We start from the raw sequence: 7,497 nt of genomic DNA, 5'->3' as shown, positions 1-7,497 counted from the left end.
TCCATTGTCCCAAAATGCTATCTACACCTGCAGGGAAAATCTTCAAGAATAGCTATTTTCACAGGTTGTGACAAAAATAAGAGTGTGAGAATTTTGCAGCAGTGACAGGCAGGGGCGTACTGGGACAAAATTCAGCCCTGGCATTTTAGCCACACCAGCACACATTCCTGTGTGCACTCCAAACTACAGAGCATTTCTTTTTCTCACAATATGTTTACTGAGTGATGATATTTTATTTATTTCACAGGCTTCTTAGAAAACCTGGTGGATTTGTTGTTCAGCAGTGTCGTGGGAACCCCCCAGCATATCAGGAGAAGAACGCTGAGGCAGTATGTGGCCAGGCACCAGTTCCACTTCAGGTTGCTCACATTTCATCTGGTCATAGGTCAAAATACTATCACTTCTTGTCTGTCCTGGAATTCACTCAACAACTATTGATAATTTAATCAGTACTGTGTGCATCAATTCTATCTTGCTTTTCTACAGATAGAGGACAGGAGGGATGGTTTGTCATGGAGTGCCCTGACTAAAATACAAGTTGATACAGATTTTCTGAACTTGGAAGAGACACAAGACACATCTATTACTTTTCATAATCTTTTGTTATTATTTAATTGAATGGTGGGGGCTGTGTATTCTTCCAACATGTTAGGGAGCTGTTTAATTGACTTGCCTAGTTAAATAAAGGTTCAATAAAATAAATTAAATGAACTAACTAACATGAACCAACAGACAAAATGCTGATAGGTACCCCCCCCCGCCCCCTCCCCTTTCAACTCGGACAAAGACAATGAAAACTCATCTGGATTTGTAAATTAGGTAGGCATGTTGTTAGGGTCAGTACTTGACCAATAATTAACATAAACACATTGATGTTTATGTCACAACTTTATGTCACAACTTGCAGACTTGTTTACGTGTTGCTGTGCGTTTTGTTGTCAACCTTACTTTGCTACCTGACAACTTTACAGATTTTACTTTTTAATTACCGTTAATTTTTTGGGTTTTTTCCCTCACTCAACTTTTTTTCATTCAACTTTTTCACTCCGGACGCTTTATCTGGACATGGTTTGTCAGGACCTCCAACAGCCGAAGCTAAGTAGTAACATTAACATGATGCCTTCTAATTGCAGTCGCTGTACTCATAATATACAGGAGAACGATCGCTTTACGGCAAGGATAGCTGTGCTGCAAGCCCAGCTTCAGACGCAATCGTTAGGCAAGAGTAATTTCAGTGTAGGAAAGGAGGACAATTTTCTCATGGTTTCTGGAGGGAAATGCTGTAGGAATGCTCAGCCGGTGTCGCCCACAGAAACTTTCAACCGGTTCTCCCCACTAAGCAGCGAGTCGGAGTCTGAGGCCAAGCCTTCTCTTGTCTTTACTCCTCCCGTTTCGGGGTCTGAGACGCCGAAGCTTCCCACCATTAGCTCTGACAAATTGAAAACCCTAGTCATTGGCGACTCCCTTACCCGCAGTATTAGACTTAAAACGAATCATCCAGCGATCATACACTGTTTACCAGGGGGCAGGGCTACCGACGTTAAGGCTAATCTGAAGATGGTGCTGGCTAAAGATAATACTGGCGAGTGTAGAGAGTATAGAGATATTGTTATCCACGTCGGCACCAACGATATTAGGATGAAACAGTCAGAGATCACCAAGTGCAACATAGCTTCAGCGTGTAAATCAGCTAGAAAGATGTGTCGGCATCGAGTAATTGTCTCTGGCCAACTCCCAGTGAGTGATGAGCTCTACAGCAGTCTCACAACTCAATTGCTGGTTGAAAACTGTTTTCTGCCCCTCCCAAAATATAGAATTTGTAGATAATTGGCCCTCTTTCTGGGACTCACCCACAAACAGGACCAAGCCTGGCCTGCTGAGGAGTGACGGACTCCATCCTAGCTGGAGGGGTGCTCTTATCTTATCTACCAACATAGACAGGGCTCTAACTCCTCTAGCTCCACAATGAAATAGGGTGCAGGCCAGGCAGCAGGCTGTTAGCCAGCCTGCCAGCTTAGTGGAGTCTGCCACTAGCACAGTCAGTGTAGTCAGCTCAGCTATCCCCATTGAGACCGTGTTTGTGCCTCAACCTGGGTTGGGCAAAACTAAACATGACGGTGTTCGCCTTAGCGATCTCACTAGGATAAAGACCTCCTCCATTCCTGTCATTATTGAAAGAGATTGTGATACCTCCCGTCTCAAAATAGGGCTACTTAATGTTAGATCCCTTACTTCAAAGTCAATTATAGTCAATGAACTAATCACTGATCATAATCTTGATGTGATTGGCCTGACTGAAACATGGCTTAAGCCTGATGAATTTACTGTGTTAAATGAGGCCTCACCTCCTGGTTACACTAGTGACCATATCCCCCACACATCCCGCAAAGGCAGAGGTGTTGCTAACATTTACGATAGCAAATTTCAATTTACAAAGAAAAATGACGTTTTCGTCTTTTGAGCTTCTAGTCATGAAATCTTTGTAGCCTACTCAATCACTTTTTATAGCTACTGTTTACAGGCCTCCTGGGCCATATACAGCGTTCCTCATTGAGTTCCCTGAATTCCTATCGTACCTTGTAGTCATAGCAGATAATATTCTAATTTGTGGTGACTTTAGTATTCACATGGAAAAGTCCACTGACCCACTCCAAAAGGCTTTCGGAGCCATCATCGACTCAGTGGGTTTTGTCCAACATGTCTCTGGACCTACTCACTGCCACAGTCATACTCTGGACCTAGTTGTGTCCCATGGAATAAATGTTGTGGATCTTAATGTTTTTCCTCATAATCCTGGACTATCGGACCACCATTTTATTACGTTTGCAATTGCAACAAATAATCTGCTCAGACCCCAACCAAAGAGCATCAAAAGTCGTGCTATAAATTCACAGACAACACAAAGATTCCTTGATGCCCTTCCAGACTCCCTCTGTTTACCCAAGGACATCAGAGGACACAAATCAGTTAACCACCTAACTGAGGAACTCAATTTAACCTTGCGCAATACCCTAGATGCAGTTGCACCCCTAAAAATGAAAAACATTTCTCATAAGAAACTAGCTTCCTTGTATAAAGAACATACCTGAGCTCTGAAGCAAGCTTCCAGAAAATTGGAATGGAAATGGCGCCCCACCAAACTGGAAGTGTTGGGAAGACAGTACTGTGCAGTATCGAAGAACCCTTACTGCTGCTCGATAATCCTATTTTTCCAACTTAATTGAGGAAAATAAGAACAATCCAAAATGTATTTTTGATACTGTCGCAAAGCTAACTAAAAAGCAGCATTCCCCAAGTGAGGATGGCTTTCTTTGAGGAAAAGATCATGATAATGATTGACTAGCATACTATACAGCAGTGAAAGGTGTTCGTTCCCCTGAGATGGTGTGTTTTTTTTTGTACTGGCCTCCACTACGGTTTTAAAGGGACTGCGCTTGACAACACCTTTCTGGATGGAACAACCCATGCCTTTTACTTGGAAGTTTACAAGCTTTTATGTATACAGTGTCAACTAGCAACGTCAATCAGATTCACTTGCCTTTGTACTAATAATCATGGCCTCTAAACCTTCAAGCTGCATTCTGGACCCTATTCCAACTAAACTACTGAAAGAGCTGCTTCCTGTGCTTGGCCCTCCTATGTTGAACATAATAAACATAATAAGCTCTCTATCTACCGGATGTGTACCAAACTCACTAAAAGTGGCAGTAATAAAGCCTCTCTTGAAAAAGCCAAACCTTGACCCAGAAAATATAAAAAACTATCGGCCTATATCGTATGTCCCATTCCTCTCAAAAGTTTTAGAAAAGGCTGTTGCGCAGCAACTCACTGCCTTCCTGAAGACAAACAATGTATATGAAATGCTTCAGTCTGGTTTTAGACCCCAATGTAGCACTGAGACTGCACTTATGAAGGTGGTAAAGGACATTTTAATGGCATCAGACCGAGGCTCTGCATCTGTCCTCGTGCTCCTAGACCTTAGTGCTGCTTTTGATACCATCGATCACCACATTCTTTTGGAGAGATTGTAAACCTAAATTGGTCTACACGGACAAGTTCTGGCCTGGTTTAGATATTATCTGTCGGAAAGATATCAGTTTGTCTCTGTAAATGGTTTGCCCTCTGACAAATCAACTATAAATGTTGGTGTTCCTCAAGGTTCCGTTTTAGGACCACTATTGTTTTCACTATATATTTTACCTCTTGGGGATGTCATTTGAAAACATAATGTTAACTTTCACTGCAATGTGGATGACACACAGCTGTACATTTCAATGAAACATGGCAAAGCCCCAAAATTGCCCTCGCTAGAAGCCTGTGTTTCAGACATAAGGAAGTCGATGGCTGCAAACGTTCTACTTTTAAACTCAGACAAAACAGAGATGCTTGTTCTAGGTCCCAAGAAACAAAGAGATCTTTTGTTGAATCTGACAATTAATCTTAATGGTTGTACAGTCGTCTCAAATAAAACTGTGAAGGACCTCGGCGTTACTCTGGACCCTGATCTCTCTTTTGACGAACATATCAAGACTGTTTCAAGGAGAGCTTTTTCCATCTACGTAACATTGCAAAAATCAGAAACTTTCTGTCCAAAAATGATGCATAAAAATTAATCCATGCTTTTGTTACTTCTAGGTTAGACTATTGCAATGCTCTACTTTCCGGCTGCCCGGATAAAGCACGAAATAAACTTCAGTTAGTGCTAAATACGGCTGCTAGATTCCTGACTAGAACCAAAAAATGTTATCATATTACTCCAGTGCTAGCCTCCCTACACTGGCTTCCTGTCAAGGCAAGGGCTGATTTCAAGGTTTTACTGCTTACCTACAAAGCATTACATGGGCTTGCTCCTACCTATCTCTCTGATTTGGTCCTGCCGTACATACCTACACGTACGCTACGGTCACAAGACGCAGGCCTCCTAATTGTCTCTAGAATTTCTAAGCAAACAGCTGGAGGCAGGGCTTGCTCCTATAGAGCTCCATTTTTATGGAATGGTCAGCCTACCCATGTGAGAGACGCAAACTCGGTCTCAGACTTTAAGTCATTACTGAAGACTCATCTCTTCAGTGGGTCATATGATTGAGTGTAGTCTGGCCCAGGAGTGTGAAGGTGAACGGAAAGGCTCTGGAGCAACGAACCGCGCTTGCTGTCTCTGCCTGGCCGGTTCCCCTCTTTCCACTGGGATTCTCTGCCTCTAACCCTATTACAGTGGCTGATTCACTGGCTTACTGGTGCTCTTTCATACCATCCCTAGGAGGGGTGCGTCACTTGAGTGGGTTGAGTCACTGATGTGATCTTCCTATCTGGGTTTGTGAGAATGTCCCTTTTGTCCAGGTGGGAAAGGGCAGTGTTGAGTGCAATAGAGATTGCATCCTCTGTGCATCTGTTGGGGCTATATGGAAATTGGAGTAGTGGGTCTAGTGTTCCTGGAATAATGGGATAATGGTGTTGATGTGAGCCATGACCAGCTTTTCAAAAAATGTAGCTCGTCGGTAGGCTCGTGTCACTGGTCAGCTCGCGGCTGTGCTTCCCTTTGTAGTCTGTAATAGTTTGCAAGCCCTGCCACATCCGACAAGCGTCGGAGCAGTCCTGTAATGACACTTTGCCTGGTTGATTGTTCGCCGGAGGGTATAGTGGGATTTCTCAGATGCTTCCAGGTTAAAGTCCCACTCCTTGAAAGTGGCAGCTCTACCCTTTAGCTCAGTGCGGATGTTAGCTGTAATCCATGGCTTCTCATTGGGGTATTTACATACGGTTACTGTGGGGATGATGTCATCGATGCCCTTATTGATGAAGCCAGTGACTGATGTGGTGTACTCCTCATTGCCATCGGAAGAATCCCGGAACATATTCCAGTCTGTGATAGCAAAACCGTCCTGTAGCTTTGCATCTGCTTCATCTGACCACTTTCTTATTGACCGAGTCACTGGTGCTTCCTGCTTTAGTTTTTGCATGTAAGCAGGAATCAGGAGGGTAGAATTATGATCAGATTTTACCAAATGGAGGGCCAGGGAGAGCTTTGTACGAGTCTCTGTGTGTGGAGTAAAAGTGGTCTAGAGTTTTTTTCCTTCCCTCTGGTTGCACATTTAACATGCTGGTAGAGATTAGTTAAAAACGGATTTGAGTTTCCCTTCATTAAAGTCCCCGGCCAGTAGGAGCGCCGCCTCTTGATGAACATTTTCCTGTTTGCTTATGGCCGTATACAGCTCATTCAATGCTGTCTTAGTGCCAGCATCAATCTGCAGTGATATTTGGACAGCTGCGAAAAATATAGATGTAAACTCTCTTGGTAAATAGTGTTGTCTACAGCTTATCATGAGATACTCTACCTCAGGCGAGCAAAACCTCAAGACTTCCTTAGATTTTGTGCACCAGCTGTTGTTTACAAATATACATATGCTGCCACCCCTTGTCTTACCAGAGGATGATGTTCTATCCTGCCGAAAAAGCTTAAAACCCGCCCGCTGAATGTTAATCATGTTGTCTTTCAAGCCACGACTTGGTAAAACGTAAGATATTACAGTTTTTTATGTCCCGTTGGTAGGGTATACATGCTCATAGTTTGTCTATTTTATTATTGATTTATTGTACGTTGGCTAATAGGACTGATGGTAAAGGTAGATTACCATCTCAGCGACGGATCCTTACAAGGCACCCGGACCGTCGTCCACGATATCTCCGCCTTTTCCTCCTGCAAATGAAGATGAAGAATTCCTCCAATACGGGGTGAGTAATCACTGTCCTGATATCAAGAAGCTCTTTTTGGTCATAAGACACGGTGGCAGAAACATAATGTAGAAAATAACTTACAAATAATGTGAAAAAACATACACAATAGCACAATTGGTTAGGGGATCATAAAACGGCAGTCATCTCCTTCGGCGCCTTTATTCCACATTATTCCACATTCCACTATTCTGTGTTGAGCTTTAACTAATAAATAGGTATTCCTATATGCTTAATTTAGAGTTATTAATGTAACTTTAGTTGTTCTACATGTTTTGATTGTAAATACAGTGTAAGGCTGCATGATGAGACTAATGATGATTCAAAAAAATTAGCTTGAAAGGTATGAGCTCTGATTTGTTTTTTTTTGCCGATAGAAATGTTGCGCAACATGAGCTCACGGGCTCTAATGAAGTGTTTGATTAGATTTTTGATTATGTTTGCATTGATGTCAGAGTGATTAGAGGGACAACAGAGTGCTGAGTACCAGGCAGTTAGCACGTTTGGTAGGTTACTAATGACCAGCAGCAGCATCAGAGCCTTATTACCATGACTAAATGGTCACGTGGAATTTGACTGCTTTCATGACTCGTGACCGAGTCATACCTGCCACTACAGTGCTTTCAGAAAGTATACACACCCCTTGATTTTCTCCACATTTCATTGTGTGGGATTAAAATGGGTTTAATTGTCATTTTTTTGTCAACGATCTACACAACATACTTAGTAATGTCAAAGTGAAAGAAAAAAAACATTCCAGGAAGGTAC

The sequence above is a fragment of the Oncorhynchus keta genome, chromosome 18, assembly GCF_023373465.1.
Source record: "Oncorhynchus keta strain PuntledgeMale-10-30-2019 chromosome 18, Oket_V2, whole genome shotgun sequence".
NCBI classification, from domain to species: Eukaryota; Metazoa; Chordata; class Actinopteri; order Salmoniformes; family Salmonidae; genus Oncorhynchus; species Oncorhynchus keta.
Note: the sequence above shows the minus strand (reverse complement) of the source record.